Source organism: Puma concolor, chromosome B2, assembly GCF_028749965.1.
Source record: "Puma concolor isolate L17-30 chromosome B2, mPumCon1.1.hap2, whole genome shotgun sequence".
NCBI lineage: Eukaryota > Metazoa > Chordata > Mammalia > Carnivora > Felidae > Puma > Puma concolor.
The window spans coordinates 10,083,766-10,104,455 of record NC_141671.1 but is presented as its reverse complement, the minus strand read 5'-3'; the positions used below and the strand labels follow the sequence as shown (position 1 = coordinate 10,104,455).

The 20,690-nt window shown below is 45.1% G+C and overlaps 1 pseudogene across 1 annotated transcript in view; it reads right to left on the bottom strand.

Annotated features, from left to right (window-relative positions):
* Window positions 1-20,690, bottom strand: part of LOC147580717 (melanoma inhibitory activity protein 2-like) — a 31,021-nt pseudogene that overhangs the window by 4,895 nt on the left and 5,436 nt on the right. The gene's annotated exons all lie outside the window — the stretch shown is intronic.

Here is a 20,690-nt window from a genome sequence, read left to right as displayed (position 1 = left end):
CTTCCCTCCTGGGAGGGGGTACTCACAGGCATTGCATTATTCCTTTTTCACCTTCAACCTCTATAGGTAGAAACTTAAAAGCCATTTTGAACATCATCTCATTATCCCTTCAGTCTTGAGCTAGGAGTTGATTACCCTTAATTTACGAGGGGACACTATATTGAGAAGCAATCCCATTTCTCAAATGTCACATACAAAGTATTCTGTGTGGGGCCGAGAAGAGAATTCAAACCTACGGGTCATAATTCACCTTCTGCTTTGGCATTTACATAGCATAATATTATGACGGAGACTCGCCCCACCTTTGAAAAATAATGAGATATTATTGACAAACAAAAATCCTTTCGTGCACATGTAAAATCCTCTTTCCTAAGTCAAAGGTGGCTGGTTTTTTTTTTTTTTTTGAGAGAAAAATAAATTCAGATGTTCAAATATAGCAGTGGTTTTATTTTATGTGTTTACTTTTTTAGTTCGAAAGCTCTTCTGTTTACCAGGAGCCCAAATGAATGCGTACAGTCCTCAAAGAGACAAACTAAGGTAACCCTGATTGTTTTGTTGACTTTGCGAAAGGCAATGGCCCAAAGCATTAGTAATTAAAACCCATTTAAAATTAATTTAATTTCAGGAGCTCCACAAACCCATAAAATCAGACACACACAAAACTAACAGCCAAAGATGCCTTTTTGAAACCAATGGTTTTCAAAGTGAAAAGGCAGACACCGGAAGGGAGCAGAGCTCAGGAGAAAGAAAGGGAGTAGGGAGGGAGCCGGAAAGGAGAAAGTGCTCGCATTAGCCTGGGAAGCCACCTTTGGAGCCCCAGCCCCCTGTTTCAAAGACAGGATTCCTTCGCTTTTTTGAGTTTCAAGTCGCTGAGCCATCATTCTGTTTCTTCCCAGAATGGAGCTAAGCTGGCCTGAGACATTTGGAAATGCTTCTCTGGGCAAACGTTCTATTTGTATACGTTTCTCAGAACAAATCAGGGCTGCCACGGACTAATCTTAAGTCCACAGAAATTGGGCAAGCACTTTCCGCAGTCGAGTGTGACCCCAGCTTTGCATTCAGGGAAGCGCTAACCCGTCGCTCACAACGCGAAGACACAGGCTTTTAGATCATCAAGCGTGGGTGTTTGGGGAAGTGGCGAATATATCTAAATACGGGTCCAAGTCTTATTTCAAAGGAAAAATGTGGAAACAGACTGGTCCAGATGTGGAAAAGAGCATCACTGACAGTAAGTTGCCAGTGTGGGCAGCCGGAGCGTGAGAGCCGGCGGTGGGGTCTGAGTGTGGGGGAGCAAAGAACCTGAAGATAATGGAATCTTTCTCCACCTACCTCTTCCTCTTGCCAAGTGCACCCTTCCAATCGCCAAATGACCCGGCACCTAAAAAGGCAGACCACTTACAGACCCCTATTCTTGACAAAGACTCTGGAAATGACCCGATTCGACATCTGCTTACATATGGTGAGTTCAGCCAACCACTGAAGGAGAGCTGTAGCTGAGATAGTCTTGTTGGCACAGACGGATTCTTAGAAAGTTCTTCCAAATCCTAATTCTGCTCTCTTGAGCAAGAGAGGATACGAAATTTTGCTCTGACATCTGCAAGCAATAGGGTAGCAGTGAGCCCTGGAGCTCCGGAGTCAGACGGGCATAGGTTCATACCCGCACCCAGGGACAGGTGTGTGGAGACAGGTAGGTTACTCAGAGAGTCTAAGCTTCAATTTCCTTACCTGTGAGACGGAGTAACAAACATTCCCCGCTTCCTAGGTGTTTAGTGAGGATTGTTAAGATAAATCACCTAGAACAATGCCTAGCATATAATAAATGTTTAGATAAATTAATGATTATCGTGGTGTGAAAGGCATAGACTTTGGAGTCAGATGGTCCTGAGTTCAGATCCCAGCACCACTGTTAAGTAGCTGTCCATAGGCTCATGCATTTCCCTGAGCTTCAGTTTTTCCAACTTTGGCATGTCTGCCTCAAAGGGATTTCGTAATGATTTAGTGAAAAAAAACTTTAAGTGTTTAGTATAATGTCTGTCCGTAATTTTTTCATCATCATCGTTACCCAGGGTCTTTTTAATGTCCTCCTTAAAACACAGTGCTAGGAACTAATCCAATATTCTCAACGTGGTCAGAAACAGGGCAAAGAATAGTGTGCAGAAAGTCTCCTCTGACCTAAACATGATACGTTTATTACTGTAGCAGTCTAATGCTGTATTTGCCTCTTCTCTTTCGGCCCCTCAGAAATAAGAGTATAAGAGGGAAAATACAGGCTCAGGGATCCACTGGATCTATCCCAGTCTTTCAAAGTAAGTCAGTAAAGGGGCACCTGGATGGCTCAGTCAATCGAGTGTCTGACTTTGGCTCAGGTCATGATCTCACGATTTGTGGGTTTGAGCCCCGTGTCGGGCTCTGTACCGACAGCTCAGAGCCTGGAGCCTGCTTCGGATGAATTCTGTGTCTCCTCTCTCTGCCCCTCCCCCACTCACACTCTGTCTCCCTCCCTCTAAAAAAATAAATAAACATAAAAAAAAAAAAAAAACAGAATCCTTTTGGGGCACCTGGGTGGCTCAGTCGGTTGAGTGTACAACTTTGGCTCAGGTCATGATTTTGTGGTTCACAGGTTCAGGCCCCGCGTCGGGCTCTGTGCAGGAGAAAGAAAGGGAGCAGGGAGGGAGCCGGAAAGGAGAAAGTGCTCGCATTAGCCTGGGAAGCACTGCAGAGCCTAGAGCCTGCTTCAGATTCTGTGTCTCCTTCTCTCTCCGCCCCTCTCCCATTCACTCTCCGTCTCTCTCCCTCTCAAAAATAAGTAAACATTAAAAAATTTTTTTCATAAAAAAATTTTTTGAAAAGAATCCTTCCTAGCTGTCTAGGCCTAAAATTGTAAAACTGCATTGTTCTATCATTAACAATTTCCTGTGGCACAAACTATCCAAGGCTATATATGTCCCTGGGACAGTCTCTCTTGGATCAGTCATAGGAGGGGCTCTCAGAGTGACTTCTTTTTCAACTCTCAAACATTCAAGAGGAAATTCTTCATGTCCCAAGACAAAAGTGACCAGCCTCCAGAAAGCTCTCGCAGCATGCACACCGTTGCTTTTCCCACCAGCTCTCTCCCCCACCCACCTTTGTTTCTTCCCAGTTACAGAAACACACTGTGTTTCTGCTTACACCATGTGCTTCCAAGGAGGCCAGGCTCCTACCTCGTCCCAGAGGGTAAATGTGCACTGGCCTTAGCCAACCGTCCTTATTCCAGTCCCTCTGCCAGCACCCGATTTAGGAATGGGCAACACGCTGTAGTTCTAGACAATCAGATATGAGACGTGTAACACGAGGAGAAATCTATTGAGTGGCTTCTGGCAAATGTTTCCCTGCTGTCAAAAAGGCGTATAGGAGGGGGAAGCTTCCCTTTCCTACCCCCTCCCTCCGCTGTGCTGGGAGGTAAAGCCTGCAGCTTCTACAGCCATCTTGTGACCACAGAAAGATAAATCTGAGTGGAAAAGGAAGCACACACAGCACAGCAGAGCAGAAAAATGGAAAACACCCAGGTCCTCCTTGACATCGTTGACTTGCTGAGTTAAGGACCCCCGCACTGCTGACCCCTAGCCGGCTTGCTATCTGAAATGCATTTAAAAAAAAAAAAAAAAAAAGGTCCTTGTTTAATGCTGTGCTTCCCAAACTACAATGTGTGCAGACAAGTAACCCATGTCTCTTGTCAAAATGCAGATTCGGATCCAGAAGGGGTGGGCTGGAGCTGAGGATCCCACAATTCCGAGCTCCCGGGTGGGGGTGATGTTGCTAGTTCTAAGCCCAAACTTTGAGTAGAAGGGCTTGTGTCATCTCAGAGAGATTTCTCTGCTATTTGTAGCTGAAATCATCCCAAATGATACAATCCTCAGTCTAGCATCCTTGCTCATCACCTCTTCCCTGTGTTCACGAAACCCAATTGAGGTCCGGAAAATTTTAACAGTAATTCCAGTCGACGTGAACCTGCAATTCGTGTTTCGACTCCGTTCCACACATTTCAATACCCCGCCATCACCAGCACCCTCTCACTCTTTTCTGCCTTTAAGTAAGGCACTCACGGCCCCGGGCACCCAGGGTGTGACAAAGGCGCCTGTGAATGCCGGCTGCACGAGCCCCGCACCACCTCGGAGCGCGTGCCAGTGCACCTGGCCCAAAGGTGAGGCAGCTGCACGCACGTCGGTTCCTGCCTTGCCATCTCCGGCTCTAAGGAGAAATGCTTGAGCGCTTTTGCAAATCAAAACCTTTTCATCCTGAATTTGGTGATTCACCCTGAACGGCGTCTTCTTGGAAAGTCTGTAATGCGCTATTGTGTAAGATGGGTAAAATTGGCCTGTCTCTTTGACAACGCTCCTCTTCTCACGGCCCAGGGCTGGGCTGGGGGAGGTGAAAGAGTCACAATAAAAGGCGTCCTTTACACACAGCCGCCCTCCCCGGCTGGAGCGGTGTACCTGCGTGGGCCAGGCTGTCTGCACCCCGTGCGGTCGGTATTACTAGCCCCCTTTGTTCATCGCATAGCCTCTGGACGAGAACTAGGTTTCAGCAGGTATGAAGATGGGGCTTGTTTTTAACAAGGCAAATTTACAAAGCTTCCACACTAGAGAAAAAAAAAAGTGTGGGGGAGTCAGACATTCAAAGGCCATGCCAAATTTGCTTTTCCCCAAAGCAGGGAGAGACAAAGGAAATCTCAAGCATACCTCCCAGACACAAAGGACATGTGTTTACCCTCCAAATTCAAGCTGAGTGAACTCACCTCATTATCCCAGGAGCTGGTCACTAATTCTACCCAGTTAAAAAAAAGAAAACACCCAAAACAAAACAAAAACACCCAAAACAAAAACCTACAGTCTCAGTCAAACAGTGTCGTATTATCTTTGCATCTGGGTCCGCTAACAATTCTTTCAGTGTCACACAACTCTACACTACAGACTTTCATGTATATTCTCTTCCTTAATCCTTGCAACAACTCTGTCGAGTAGATACTTGGATTAGTGAGAGAAAGGTCCAGAATCTGAAATGTCCAGAATCTGAATCCAGAACCCAAGAGACTTTTACAAGAGGAACAGGTAAAATTGCTTTGGGAAACTATGTCAAATGGTGCTAGAACAGTTTTAGAACATTCATACTTTCCCCCCGCCCCCCCCCACACAGCTGAAGCAGACCTCTCCTTGGCTCCTGCCTCAGTAGTACGGTCGTGGTCTTTGGGGACAGGACAGATGACCACAAATTTCCAGATACCTTGAAGCCCTGGATTTAGAGCCCACAACTACGTGGCTGGGGCAAGACTGTCTGGGTCAGGGCTTGTAAGTAGCCACTGGGAAGCCGAGTCTGGTGTGGCTCCCTTAACCATTGTTCATTTGGACTAAAGCTTGCTATTTTTAAATGTAGAAATTTCATGTAAAAAGATGTTTTTGTTTTGTTTTGTTTTGTTTTAATTCTCCGAAGAAGTCAGAAGATCTGTCTACACTGGGTCATGGGACAATAAGTTGACTGCTAAAGAGTGAGAGCCCTTTTATTCAAGGAAGGTGCTCTCCAGTCAGCACACTGAAACTCTCCCTGCTCTATCTTCAATACGGGGTCCAATGTCACTACCAAATACATGTCTCTCTAAGCCAAGCTTTCTAAACCTCGGAACTCTTGGCATTTGGGTTCAGATAATTCTTGGTGAGGCGGGGGGATGCTGTCCTACACATTGTAAGCTGTTTAACAGCATCCCGGGCCTCTACTCACTAGATGCCAGTAGTAAGTACCCTCCACAGCAGTTAGCACAACCAAAAATGTCTCCAGATACAGCTGAAGGTCCCCGGGGGGCGGGGGGGATGGCCTCTGAGGGAGAACCACCTAAACTTCTTCATCCACTTAAGATCCCAGCCAAGCCCCCACCCACACGAGAGTCTGGATCTCCTGCTGCCTACAAATAGTCCCCCATAGGTCTACAAATCACGCTGATTTCCTTCAACTTCAGGTTTTGTGTTCCCTTCAAAACGAGTGTCCGTCTGGATGAGGCAGTACATCAAGTATCCATCATTTGTATCTCGGACTTTCTGGATCCTTTCTTAAGGGCGGCTTTTCATAGGAAAAGAGGTAAGAGGAACATGAGACCACTGCATTCAGAAGGCAAAGTGATTTTAAGAAGGGAGGGAACAGAGCAAGGACCCAATGGGCGACATCATCATCGCCTTGAGCGCCAGCCCAGCAGGCACCCACCTGAAACAGAGCTTTACGAGGATCACCTGTGCTCACGCTGAACCCTACCGCTTTGAGTGAGGAGAATAGATGTTCACAAGTCCACCGCCTCCCACCTTGCTTAATGATGCACCTCATCACATTCTGATGAAATCCGGACGCAATCAACATTCTTGTTTTAACTAGTTGTTCTGGCAAGGGGTCTTTCTCCAAGCTCAATTTCTCACGTTGGCAACACGGCTAAGAAAAACATACCCATTTGCCAGCTCCCCTCACCGTCCACCCTAATTCGAGCCAATGTTGCTGCTCCCTTCAAAATGGCTGTGGAGGGCAAAGGGACCCTGTAAGGAGGGTGGCCCTCTGCAGGGGTGAGTGCTCCAAGCGTCCTCTTGGCAGGGACGTCAGGATCTGAGGAGAGTCACTGTGAGGACTTTGGGGTGGGACAAAGCCAACTTTACAAGTTGTTTATAACTGAGCAACCACAAGACCCTCATACACCAAAACCTTTGGAGTTGGGGCACCTGGGTGGCTCAGTCGGTTAAGTGTTCGACTTCGGCTCAGGTCGTGATCTCACGGTTCATGGGTTCGAGCCCCACGTCGGGCTCTTGCTGACAGCTCGGAGCCTGGAGCCGGCTTCAGATTCTGTGTCTCCCTCTCTCTCTGGCCCTCCCCCCACTCATGTTCTGTCTCTCTCTCTCTCTCCCTCTCTCTCTATCAAAAAATAAATAAACATTAAAAAAACAATCTTTGGAATGTGGCTAAAGCAGTACCCAGAGGAAATGTATAGAATTAAAAGAATATACTAGAGATCAAGAAGGCTGAAAATAAACTCAGAAAGCTATAAGCGACACAAAAATCATTTTTTAAAGTAGAAGGAGTTGGTACAATAAAAGAAGATATTAATAATAAAATATTATTAAATAATAAGATTATTAAAATAATAAAAATGAAATAAAATTTATTTTATTAAAAATAAAAATAAGAATCGGGGTGCCTGGGTGGCTCAGTCAGTTAAGCCACCAACTCTTGATTTCAGGTCAGGTCATGATCTCACAGTTTGAGTTCAAGCCCTGCATCAGGCTCTGCACTGACTTGCAGAGCCTGCTTAGGACCGTCTCTCTTCCTCTCTCTCTGCCCCTCCCCTGCTCATGTTCTCTCTCTCTCAAATAAACATTAAAAAGAAAATTAAATAAAAATAATAATAATAAAATAAACAATTTTTGACAAGTATGACAGAGAAACAGAGATCAAAGTCATACATAAATGGCATTAGGTACGAAAAGGGGCACATAAGTGTAGTTGCAGATGAGAGATTTTAAATCCTAAGACACAAGAGACCCTCTCTGCTCTGTATCAAACCCCACCCGACACATTTTGCTTATTTCTGCACAAAACAGACAAACGCTTCTTCCGTAAGACTCTATGCATATCCCTAGTACAGCACCTATTCTGGCATAGATTTTGCATTTGTCTCACGACTAGCCTCAGCCCTCCTTTATGGAAGGGAACAGATCCTTTTTGATTCAGAGCCCTAGCTTTGGGCATGCCTGGCATACAGTTAGTGCACAATAAATGTCTGACGAATGAATTCTGGGAAAAGAAACAGGCGGAGGAAATGGCTGAATATATGAAGAGGAAGGTTTGAAGGAAACAGGAGTATCCGATCCTCAAAAGAGACAATTACAGAACATACCACAGCTGCCTTCAACAGTGTCACTGGTCATGGGAAGGAAGGATTGAGTTTTTCTGCAGAGGAGACCCAGGGAATAGAACTTACATCAGTGGACACGACAGAGACCAAAAAGACCCGAAATGGCAGAAGAGCCAATTGGATTATTTGACTTTATTAAGATGCCTTTTTCTCCCAGAAAGCTTCTACTTAAATTATTTACAGGTAAGAGATATGTCTTACTTCTTTCAAATTAATCATAAACCTGGGGCACCTGGGTGGCTCAGTCAGTTGAGCGTCCGACTTCGGCTCGGGTCATGATCTCATAGTTCATGGGTTCGAGCCCCGCGTCGGGCTCTGGGCTGACCGCTCTGAGCCTGGAGCCTGCTTCGTATTCTGTGTCCCCTCTCTCTCTGCCCCTCCCCCACTCATGCTCTGTCTCTCTCTGTCTCAAAAATAAACGTTAAAAAAAATAAAAAAAATCAATCATAAACCTCTCTGCCTTTCTTCCCCCATATCACCCCCACCACACCCCCAAATCACCTGCACACAGCACTCTTTTGGGCCAGCTTAGGGTTATTGCCCTCATATCTCCGTCATATCTCCATCAGATTTCCAGTTTCCGAAATAAACCTCGTCTGGTTGGTATGAAGCCCAATCTAGCAAGGCTAAATATTCCACCGAGCTGCCTGCCAGACGCTGATAGTATCAACATTCTGTCTTCGTTCCGAGTTGCAGTTTAAAACCAATCGGGCTTTTTCCCGAATCTCAGGCCACCTGTTTAAGTCCTCCTTTCCTCCATGCCCAGCGTGAACATATTTCTCCAAAAATTGGAATTAATGAGTTTTCTTCATCAACCTCGTTAAACGTAGAGATTAGACTGACTTTTCAACCTGATCGCAGCTCACCAGCTATCTGTGAGGGCTTTGTTCTTCAGGCAAACAAACTCTTGATATGCTCCCCTCAAGTTATATTTTCTATGAATACCACTTTCAGACAAGACATGCAATTACTAAACTTGCATCTGATATTTGTAATTACTTGGGTCTATACCTGCGGCGAATTGGTTTCACACTTGAGGAAATGCAAATTGCTTTACATCCAGGTGGAGGAGTATTCTACAGCACAATAAACCTCGCAGCTTAGAGAATTAGCCAAAGGTAGGGAGCCGAAATGTCTTACTTGCTCAAATTAAAGATACTGCTGTGTGTGCGTGTGCCTTTATACATTTATAATGTAAATATATATGAGGACGTAGCACACGCTCATTATCTAGAACAATCAGAGCTAACCCCCTGCAGCATGGCCCTCAGACTGTTTTCCTGGAATACCGATTTTGCTGGCATAGCCGTCTCCTCCCTCCCCGCCCCGTCACCCCTCACAGCACCAAACCTTTGGGGAGTACCTGAAATATGCAACAAATGTGTCTGTCAACCCTCTTGGTTTCCTATGGACGGCTCCAGATCACTAGGATCAAAGTTAGTTAATAGGAACCTATTCTCGTAGGCCAACTGAACAAATGGCATACCCAACTCCCGGGTGTGTATGGGCTGGAGAAATGATGGGCTTTCCGGTGCTGCCTTCACCATCGGTCTGTTCCTTGATGCAGAGCCCTCTTCCCCACCCCAGGGGCTCGTGGTGAACATCACGCACAGTCCTTACAGAAATGACAGGCAAGTCCACGGTTTGTCCCAAACTTTGTGCTTGGCTCCTGGAGAGTTATTTGAAAAGGCACTGCTTACTCCTCAGTTTTAATGAAGGAGAAGGTAAGACAGGCATTTTTTTTTTTAATTTTTGGGGATGCTCTGTTTTTTTCTGTAGGTAGAGTGGTCGTCTTTATCTCATTCCTATTTTAAGTTTTTGATTTGTAGAGTCCCCTGGTTTCCCTTGGAATGTGTGTTTCTTTTTAAAATTTTTTAACGTTTATTTATTTATTGAGAGAGAGAGAGAACTAAGGAGGGTCAGAGAGAAAGGGAGAGAGAGAGAATCCATCAAGACGTGGGGCTTGATCTCACAAACTGTGAGATCATGACCTGAGCTGAAATCAAGAGTCAGCTGCTTAATTGACTGAGCCACCCTGGCGCATCCTTCTGCTGTTCACACACACACACACACACACACACACACACACACACACACACTTTTCCAGAGTATCTGCTGTGTTATACCATTGTCTTACTAATGACAACACTTGGGCATAGTGTAAGGTAAGTAGATTTACTAATAGGAAAACGATAAATTGATAAAAAAAAAGAGAAAGATGATAGATAGATAGATAGATAGATAGATAGATAGATAGATGATAGATAGATAGATAGATACTATGAATCCTCCCCTAGAGTTAAGCCCTCAAAAGCTTATGATTCCCTAAAAATCTGCCTGACAGAGGGAAGAAGACAAAAATGCTTAAAGTGGTCTGTACTTTCATCAGAAAGTGACCATAATATGCCTCTGATATTCTTCTTTTCAGCTGCCCAACATCCGAATCTCCTTCCTGGAAATTAGACACCTTCTGCCATACGAACCTTTCCCGGAAGCAGAGTTCATCCCCTCTACAGAAAGGCCTCTTGTCTGCTACCCCCACCAAACTGGCTGCCGTTCGTGGACTCGTGACCTCGTCAGCCAATCAGACCCCACCAGCCAAGACACGGGACCCGGGGGCCACCACAAAGAGACGCAGGGAGGGCGGAGGGCACGTGCTCCCCGGTAGGTCCCCGGACGCCACGGCGGGGAAGGCGGTGCCGTCCAGGGCCCGCGCTGCCCGGCAGAGGTAGCCGCCGCGTCCTCCCCACGACGCTTCTCTGGTCCCTGCCCCGCTCCCAACCATACCTCTCCAGCCTCCCTGGAAACTCTGGAAGGCGACCGACATCCTTTTCTTTTCATTTTATGGGATTTCTTTTCCTTTACCGCGAAGATCCGTCCATGCAATGCAGGTGCAGAGTTTAAAAATTAAAGGGAAGTAAAGGATGTTTGAAGAAAAACAACCAGCCCCGCTTACTCTCTCAGCCTCTCGCTGCTCGGCCGTGCTCCCGGGAGGCATCGCTTCCAACCTCCTTGTCTGTTTCCTCTGGAGGGTATCCCCATCATCCTCGGTAATTACCCTGACTTCTGCTGCTACATGAGCAGTGGCTTCCTGCACTCTTTTCTACTTGTCCTCACTAGACCCTCCAAGTAAAGTCATAGAAGAATTTTATTTAACCCACCACAGAGTGGTCACATTATAAGAGAAAGGCCATGTAGCTCTTTCTGATGTCCTTCTTTCTCTCGTGCCATCAATTTTTGTCACACTTTTTGAGACTTCATGGTTTTCTATATATCAGTCATCGATACCGTTTCGAATGCTTGATTTACAGGAATCTCAGGAGGTTTTTTTTTGTTTTTTTCCCCCAATGCATTATCATATCAGATAGTCTCCTCATGCCCTCTTCCCCCACCACCCCACCCCGGGGGATCTGATGTTTATCTGGCTGCTCTTTGGCCGGCTGGAAGCTTTCCTCTGATATTTGCAGGTCTTTGGCTGTCTGTTCATAGAGCAAAGCCCTAAAACGGATGGGAAATCCAGTGTGCATGGAAGGGCCCGGACCCTTGTAGGTGTTTCTCTAGTGTGAGTGGGGCAGGCAGTGGGGGGGAAGTCCAGTGTTTATTGGTGAACTCCTAAGTTAATGGAAGTTGGGTTTTTTGTTTTTGTTTTCGTTTGTTTTTGTTTTTCTGCAGCTGTTCAGTGTCTCCAGAGTAGAACCCCACCCATCTCCCTCACTGGGGCATAAATCCAGCTGCTGGCCTTCAGGAAAAGAAGCGAGGCACCCTACCACGGCCAGCTTCATGAATTGTGGGGCCCAGTGCAAGATGAAAATGTGAGCCCCCTTGTTCCAAAAGCAGGAAAAATGCCATTAAAGTTCCTAAAATATAAAGCTTCCTTCTGCAATCTCTCAATTTGTCATGGCAGTTTTCGGTTGCTATTTAAAGTTGCTCCAAATTTTAAAAAAATTAAAATTTTAAATTATTAGTATTTTTACTGCTCATCTTTATATCATGCAATGCCAGTTTTAAATGCAAATATAAGTGCATTTAGCTCTGAAGCAGAATCACTGAAATTACACAATTTTTGTTTCCTAGGCTTGTATTTGCATCTGTGTATATATAGATTTCATTCTCAACCAAAACAATGGAAATGCTTCACAAAAAAATAAAAATAAAAATAAAAATTGTTTTCATTTCACTTGTTGATATGCTCATATTCTACCAAATTCTCCACCCTGAGGATGACTAAGTTAGGACAGAAAAGACATGCACTCTGGGTCGTCTTATCTGTCTCTTTGCTTCAATGATCTGTTTTCATTGTAGGTGGTTTGACAAATAAAAGGACATGGTAAGGTTCCTTGGTAGTCATGTTTCTTACAGTGCAACTGCCCTTTGTCTGCATTGAAAGTTCTGATTTGAGCAGAAAGCACGGTCCCTTGGGGCCAGCAGTGCTCACCCTGTGCTCACTCTCAGTCTTGCTAAACTTCCACGTGTCTGGGTCCACTGAACCTCTGTGCCCATGGACATCACAAACACTGTGCTCAAATGGGACTGCAGGAGACAATGGACGTGCACCTTATGTACATCTCCTCCGCTCACATTCATGCTTCCTCATCCCATCGGGCCTCACTTGCAAAACACAGGCTCGAAGATAAAATGATGAAGACTTCCAGAATGGAAGCACTGTCAAGCCAAGCACAGGACCCTTCTGAGCACTGGACCCTGTGATACCAGCCCCGTGCCCCATCCATCATCATTCAGACTCTAACCGTTTTTTCCCAACTCCTGGCCTCCCCCTTGCCTATGATGGTGCCTGGTGTCTCTGAGCCTGCAACCTCTCCTGTTCAGTTTGCTCAGAGAACAAAGCTCTTCTGTGGTCAAGAACTATACCTGGGACATCAAACGGATCCGCGAGGCATGTGGGAAGCCGGTCCCCGTTGACGAAGGTCTCAGTGCCACAAACACCAATAGAAAGTTGGGCAGGTTCCTGTAGCCTGAGTGGGGCAAAGTGGGGTAGGTAGGAGACTGGGCAGAAGGGGATATGAAATACCAGACCAGTTAACGTCCATCTGGGGTTCGAAAAGTAACTGTAAATGACACATCAGTTTATTTAACTGAAGGTTATTGCTTCCCATAAATGACATTTTGCACTTTAAAAATGTCTTTGTTAAGTCTGGCGCTGTGAACATTTGTGATTTCCCCAAAGTATTTTTGTTTGGAAAATAACGCATTCTGGAGTTTACAGACCTGGCATTGTATCCTGGTCCTGGCACTCCCCAAATGTAGCTATAGATATATTATTTAACCTCTCAGAGCTTTGCTTTTCTCTTCTGTAAATAATGGAGGTAACAATATCTAGTCTCAGATCACAGATGCAAAGATAAAATAAAGGTTGAAATTATAACACAGCGCCTCACATATTCTTGATGCTCAATGAATATTAGTTTTCTGCCTCACTTTTGATAGTATATACAAATCTCTTTCGAAGATATGTCAGTGAACCAAATATTAACTTGGGAATGATAGAGGACCAAGACGGATTTCTTATCCCCCGTGGACAACAAATAATGATTGATATATAAATACAGTTTTCCTTATCAGACTAATGACTTTGCATTTATGTGTGGGCTTAAATGATAATGGATAACTGGCTTTCATTTGAACATCGCACACATGTAAATTTGATCAGATTTGAGCAAGTAGAAGAGATTTATTTTTGGAGTTTTTTTATGAGCTTATTTTTGTAAATGCTTATTTATTTTTGAGAGAGACAGAGACAGAATGCGAGTGGGTTAGGGGCAGAGAGAGAGGGACACACAGAATCCCAAGCAGGCTCCAGGCTCTGAGCTGTCAGCACAGAGCCCGACGCAGGGCTCGAACTCGTGAGCTGTGAGATCATGACTTGAGCCGAAGTCAGACGCTCAACCGACTGACCGACCCAGGTGCCCCTATGAGCTTATTTTTAAAGATATTGCTTCTGTTTCTAATTGGGTGTTTCTAATTGTTTTTTTTTTTCCTAGCAACCAATAGTTACATATTTTCATACCGTAAGGTGTGCTTCAGGTGGCTTTGATGCTGCTGTTCACAGTTATCCCATGACATCACCAAACAACGGCCATCATGGGGTTATGTTGTGGTCCATTCACGACCCATGTCCACACTCGGTAACTGCAAGCATGTCTTCTGTGCTGGCGTCCTGGGTGCATCACAGATCCCCCCTTCAGTAGTTGTGTTTTTTGCTTTTTTCACATTAATGATTGCCAGGATGTTAAAGTAACTACTCGAGAACCCATGTGTGTCTTTGTGTCCAGCCCAAGATTTAGAATTAAATAGGGTTCTGAAGCCCCATACTAGTCACACTTCCCGTTTGATCAGAAGAATAAAGCCCTACAGGGATGTCATGAAGGTGTAACACATACTGAACACAATGTAAAGTTTTAAGGACGGTAACAACGCAAACTTAAGCCAGTACACGATTAAATGCCAGCTATTTGATGGAGTAACTGATGTGAGAATGATCACTCTGGGTGGTAGCGTTCGGAGGGGAAGGCCGGGATTCGGCCAGGTAAAGAAGCAGCCATTGCCTAGTCAAGAGACAATTATCTCACAGGAAAAGTCTTAATGATTCACAAAGTTGAAAGTAATCCCGTAATATATATATTCTTTATGACAATGAATTTTGGTTCTATGCTTTGCTTTCGATACTACAACAGTTTCTTAGAGATGATGGCTTCAAGTGCAAAGAGGAAGTCGGATGAAAACACTTGACTCTCGGTGGAAAACATGAGAAAGTTCACTCCGCTCTTGTCTTCCTCCATCTGCTCTGCAGGAAAATAAATGCCCTTGGAACTGCTACGAAGCTTCTTCAAAAGAATTTGGGAAAGGGAGAGGAAAACTTTCCAGAGGCCCCCAGAGCCTCAGAAGGCAGTAAGGAAATGTATATCATGCCTTGCCTGGGAAACAGGATGTAAGAAAATCTAAAAGATCTCCAGGAAAGAGTCCAACCAGAAAGACCCAGAAAACCATGATGCAAATTAGAATCTCTATGTTTTACTTTTGACGACAAGGACATTTTAGAGTTTGCCCATGATCGCCTGTAAAACATGACCATCTTTCCAGAGATCCTGGCCTTAAAGATAGATGAAGTGACCAGCTATGAGTCTGAGAGTACTGGAAACGTCTCCCCTACCACCTGCACCTGTAGTTCTATCATTAGAAACTCTGATCTTTGGATTTAGATTTGTTTTAATCTCTAAGAGCCCACAATAAAACTTTAATGCTCTTTAGAGGGCCATCTAATGTTGGTGTCAGCTAACATTCAAAGAGCTTGCACTCCACTCGTTCTTCAAATGAGAGCATAAATTAAAACGAGTCTCAAAGTTGACTGAGAACCAGATGAACAAAAGGCCCCAAAGGAAACAAGGGAGAACGATCAAGATAACCATGCATTTCCTTCTTGGCTATGTTCCCTAGAGATGGCTGTCCATGGACCGCCTCTTAAAAAAACAAATGAAGGAACAAACAAACACAAAAACAGACTTGCTTCACTTCTAGCAGATAGACTTGCCAGTCTTTCCTGAAGATATCTTGTTCAACAATGACTCCGTTTGGGTAACAAACTATGCACAAATCCTGTCGTTACCACTCTCTCCACAGCAGGAAAAAACTGGCCACGGAGATCCTGGCCAGGATCTCCACACCTGCCCAAAAGTGTGGAGATCCTCAGATCCCAGAACAGCCGCACAATTCCAACCCGATGAGCCAGCACATCCCCAGAGTATGGGAAGGGGGACGGGATACGGGATAACTTTCCAGCTCTGTTACTAGCCTTCTTGGCACACTGGTTTTACAGAGAAACATGGCTCTTGTCGTGTGTAAAGAAAAGTACAGGAAGTAGTCTTTTTATTTTTTTCTTCGTGGTAAACAAAAACAGCCATGCCTACATCAACGCAAAGCAACTGCACACATTTTTTCCAGTCTGTGGATTTGTGCTTAGAAACCGTCATCTACCAATGGCAGTTGGGTGATTTTTTTTTTTTTTTAATGGACTGGCACAGATGACCTTGTATTTGACTCGCTGGAACTGACAGTATTTTCCTTGGTTGGGGACCAAATGGAGACCTATGCTTGCTCTCTGAGACACAAGAGCTCTGTTTTGAGAAGGAATCAGACACCTACGGGCATGACAGTGTTCTCGGGCAAACCTCAGTCAGATAAGCCCTTTCTTAAATCCTCAATTTTAGCCAAAAATAAACCCTAAGTTTTTAAGTCAGCATGACATGTGTGAGGTACCTCTTCCTTCCAGCATCCCTGTACTTGATGGAGCAAAAGAAAGGAGACTAAGTGTGTAGCCGCCTCGCAGAGGGTATTCCTGAAAATCAGGAGAAGAACGGAAGATGGACGCAGGACGAAGGTTGAGGGAACTGGGATTCTTACATCAGAAAAAGGCAGCCAATGGGGTGAATCAACGTTTGAGTATGTCGGGGATAAATGCCTGCAAGAGGCCATCCAATTTCCTCTGATAAGCAATGAGGACCAGAGCAAATGAGGACCTCTGAATTGCTGTCCCTGTAATAAATTATGCGGTGAGCAAAGTGGAGCCAGAAGTTAAATCTCTGTCAACCGATGCGTTAATATATCAGGTACCAGATACCCTAAAGAAGATGAAACAGATCCCCACACGCAGACTTCATAAAAGAAATTTCTTTTTTTTATTTAAGTTTTTAAATGTTTATTATCTTAGAAGGAGAGACAGAGCATGAGTGGGGGAGGGAGACACAGAATCGGAAGCAGGCTCCAGGCTCTGAGCTGTCAGCACAGAGCCCAACACGGGGCTAGAACCCACGAACTGCAAGATCGTGACCTGAGCTGAAGTCGGACGCTTAACAGACTGAGCCACCCAGGGGCCCCTAACAAAAGAAATTCCTGAGAATTGGTCCTGTAACTCCTGAACCTTCTCGCTTACTTTGAAAACATAAAATGATGGACATAGGAGAGAGAAACAGATTGTGTGGAGAACAGTAATAATTGTGCTTTGAGCACCCGGAAAGGAGTGGAGGGGAAGAGGGAGCTTCCTCGGTCATCTCAGTGCACTTCTTTGGGACCATCTGAAGAGCTGGAAAAGAATTTTCCCCTGTCGGGAGACATGGAGGATTTGCTTCTGCCTCATCCGTGAGAAAGCAGAAACATTCCAAGGAGAATGGATGGAGGGGATACTGGGACTGGTCTTCATTCTCTAGTAAGGGGTATGCAGATTATCCCTGTGGACCTCATGTAAGCTCAAGGGGTTTGCAGACAGGGTCCAAGGAGCAAGATGCCAGGAATGTAACCCATCGGAACCACACCCTGACTTCTATTTTGTTACAAAGATTAGAAAAAGAAGGCCTCTTGGCTCTAAAAATGAAAACAAAATCGAAAGAGCTAAGTAAAACCAAAAAAAAGAAGGAAATAACTTGATTGTTCTTACATTTGTTCAGAGCAAGTCAAGAGAGAAAAAAATCAGGTATAAACTTTAATGCAAGGTGCCATACTACTGATAGAGAAATTAAGAGTTTTGATGCAACCCCAGCTGTCAGACGGGTAGAAGATATGATCTAGCTCTTGAGAAAAGAGAATGCTCCTGGAACAGATGGGCGCGCCTCTGAGCTTTATAAAGCATTAACTAGCTGTTTAAATAAGTCCTTAGCAGATGTTTTCAATGGAATTTTGGAGGTGAAATGGGAAAAAAAACAAAGTCCGAGGCACAAGGGGAATTGATATCACAAATAAGAGACATTCTTGAATTCAGAGAACAATTTATGGTCAAAAGTTTTTCTTTTTTCTTTTCTTTTTTTTTTTTTTTTTAAGACTAGCCACAGTATTTGTAAAATGGGAGCACATTACCCAAATCTGCCATTAAATTAATGCATATCGCAGTATTAGCCTTTCAAGGAAGAGACATATTGAAAGCCAAGGACGGTTTACTGTGGAAGCTTCGTGATACGGATAGCTACTCATCTGAGACCAAGAAGGCGAGCAGACATGTGTATCTGCATGGTGATAAGTAAGATGTCTGTTCTTGTAATGGTACCCCGTATATAATGAATACATTTATTAGCGATGAGATAAATCGCAGAGGGAGAAAGGAAAAGATGCTCCTAGGTCTGTGTTGAAGGTACTGTGTGAACGTGTCCAAAACATATAAAAAAAGAAGAGTATGTTGCACAGCAAATAAAAGGAACGGTGAGTTTTCTTCCTCCCGAATGGCTCCCACACGTCCATACTTCGGTAGATCAGCAAACAATTCTCAGGTGCCTCTCGGTGCCAGCCAGTGGATGAGGTGATGCACAGGGAGATAAAGAACACCCCGTCCCTACCCTCCAGTGGCTGATCTTCCTTGAAGGCTGCAAGGACGCTGTTCTCACTAGCAGTACCTGCTGTGTTAATAGTACCTTCACCTCCAAGTGCTACTCCTCCCATAGCTTTACCTACCAACTCGTAGGGATGGGGGAGGGGAGATTAAAGGGAGAGAGCCAGGGAGACTCAAGCCCCCACAAGAGAGAGGCTGGAGTGGAAAACACGGCGTGGAGACCTATGGATCTAACTGCTCAGCGCCTTCACCCCAACAAACGACTGCGTATCATCATTTAGGGGGGACGGAGAGGATGAATGGAAAGGGAGGAGGAAGACAGCACCCACGTCTGTCAAATCCAGGCATGTGTATTGAGAAATGACGTGAAACAATCCACAGATGAAAACACACGGAAATGTAAGGCGGAAAGAAAGGACTGACCCATTTTAATAGTCGTTTTTGACCGAATTCACATCATTCAAGGCGCCGTGAAATCCAGCACGGTGGTTTAGGCAGGTTTTTGCCCCTGACTCACGCAGGATGAAAGCCGAGGCTTTGCCAGTCACGAGACTGTAACTTCTTAGGTTTGGTTTCCTCGTTTGCAAAGTGGGGATAAACACAGCACCCACGAAGGGTTGCTGTAAGAATTCAGATAATGCACACAAAACACGTTTATGTTGGTGCATGAGACGTACGAGACCTCAACACATGGTTTCTATCATTACCAAGTCCATCACGGAGCCTGCTTACAACTTTGTCACTTCATCGCGTAGCTCCGTCTGCCCCTCTGACCTCTCAGGATATCTTGCTGGCAAGGCCCTGCACCGTTTATCACGGGCACATCCAACAAGTCCTTACGGAGCATCCAGTCTCTGGCAGACACTGTGCGGGGGACCCAGCAGGGGGGTCAGACAGGTCTGCTTCCTGTCCTCACAGAGTTGGGAAGACTTACCCTAGAAATGTGATGTCATTGGCAACATTCTTGGCATCTGAAAATCGCAGAAGAATCCTTCCGAGACTCATGGCGGGCCCCGTAACTCTTACAAAATGGAAAAGAAAACCTCCCCTCCAGGAAAGCTAGAAGGGGAGAAATGAGCCCGGGGATGGTGAGCCTGAGACAGGATGGGCCGCTAACTGTGCACGGGGTCTTCTGGATTAAGGTGATTCTAGGACCAGACACCTTGCCGTTTCGCCCTCGGTGTCTCTGGCGGCTCCACTCTTCTTCACCTTCAAAGCTCACTGCTGCTGTGCGAGCTCCTGCCTCGTCGTCGGTGAGCTCCTGACGTCTGCACTGGGCTCCTACACTCCTTCCTCCAACCACCCCTGACAGCCTTGCAAGGCTTTTCCACTCATCGCTTCCCCTGTTGCAAATTCACGAGCGCTTTCCCGTTGCCCACAGGGTAAGAGCCAATGGCTTTCCGTGGCAAACAAAACTGTTTATGAACCAGACTCCTATACATCAGGCCTTGCCATTTTCTCTACCAAAATGTTTACCCCGTTTTAATTACTTAAAGGTTTCAGTGACAATATCATCTCTCCCCTCTGTTTTTCCACACGCGGGCCCCTCTGCCCAGAGTGCCCTGTCCTCCGCTGTTGGGCTCCCTAGTATTATCATGGCTCCTCAGACCTTGGTTTTAGGGATCTTAATGGTTCGTCACAGTTTCTGTTTCCTGTGTCTGTCTCTCCACTGGCTGGCAAGTTTAATGTCTTGTATTTTGGTGTCCCCACATCTGTAACTTGGCATAACTCAAGATAGGTGCTCAGTGGAAAAGTATCTCTTTTTTTCGTGCATTTTATCTTATTTGATATTCACAGAAACTGCCTTTTGGAAACTACGTGAGACTGGTGGAGCCAGTTTGGGATTTTTAGCTTTGCTGTCAAATGACAAAACCGATATTAAAAAATATTCAGAAGCGGTGGTCCAGGTAAGTAGAAATAACACAAGTTGTTTCTTAAATTCTTGCATTGCCTTCACATTCTCTCTTCCACCTGACTTCTGAGTATAGGGATGTGAAGCAACAGAAATGGACTGGATGATAAAAATAAATAATACGGCGCGAAAGCCAAAGATCTGCAGATGTAAACCAGTAAACGAATTAGATCATCACCCTGTATTTGTTAGTCACCTTTCAAAGAGTCTGCTCCCGAAGGATTTTCTACATTGTTTTCCAGTCTCGACCCAACCAACCAAACAAACAAAAGTCTTTCACGCTTTTGTTCTTTTGCTGTTCGTAATCCTCGATGTTAAGTTTCCAAAACGGCATCTAGCATTCAATTTAGTTCCATCACAGACCTTCAACCCGGGTACAATGCTGCCTTCAGGACCGATGCCTGGTGATACCTGGAGGACCCAAACAGGGAAACGATATTGCTTTAAGCCACCTCTGCTCTCGAGACGGTGTCACTGGTCATGGGGAGAGAGGCAAATTCACAAGGAGCCTTGTGGGAGTTAATGAACGGCTG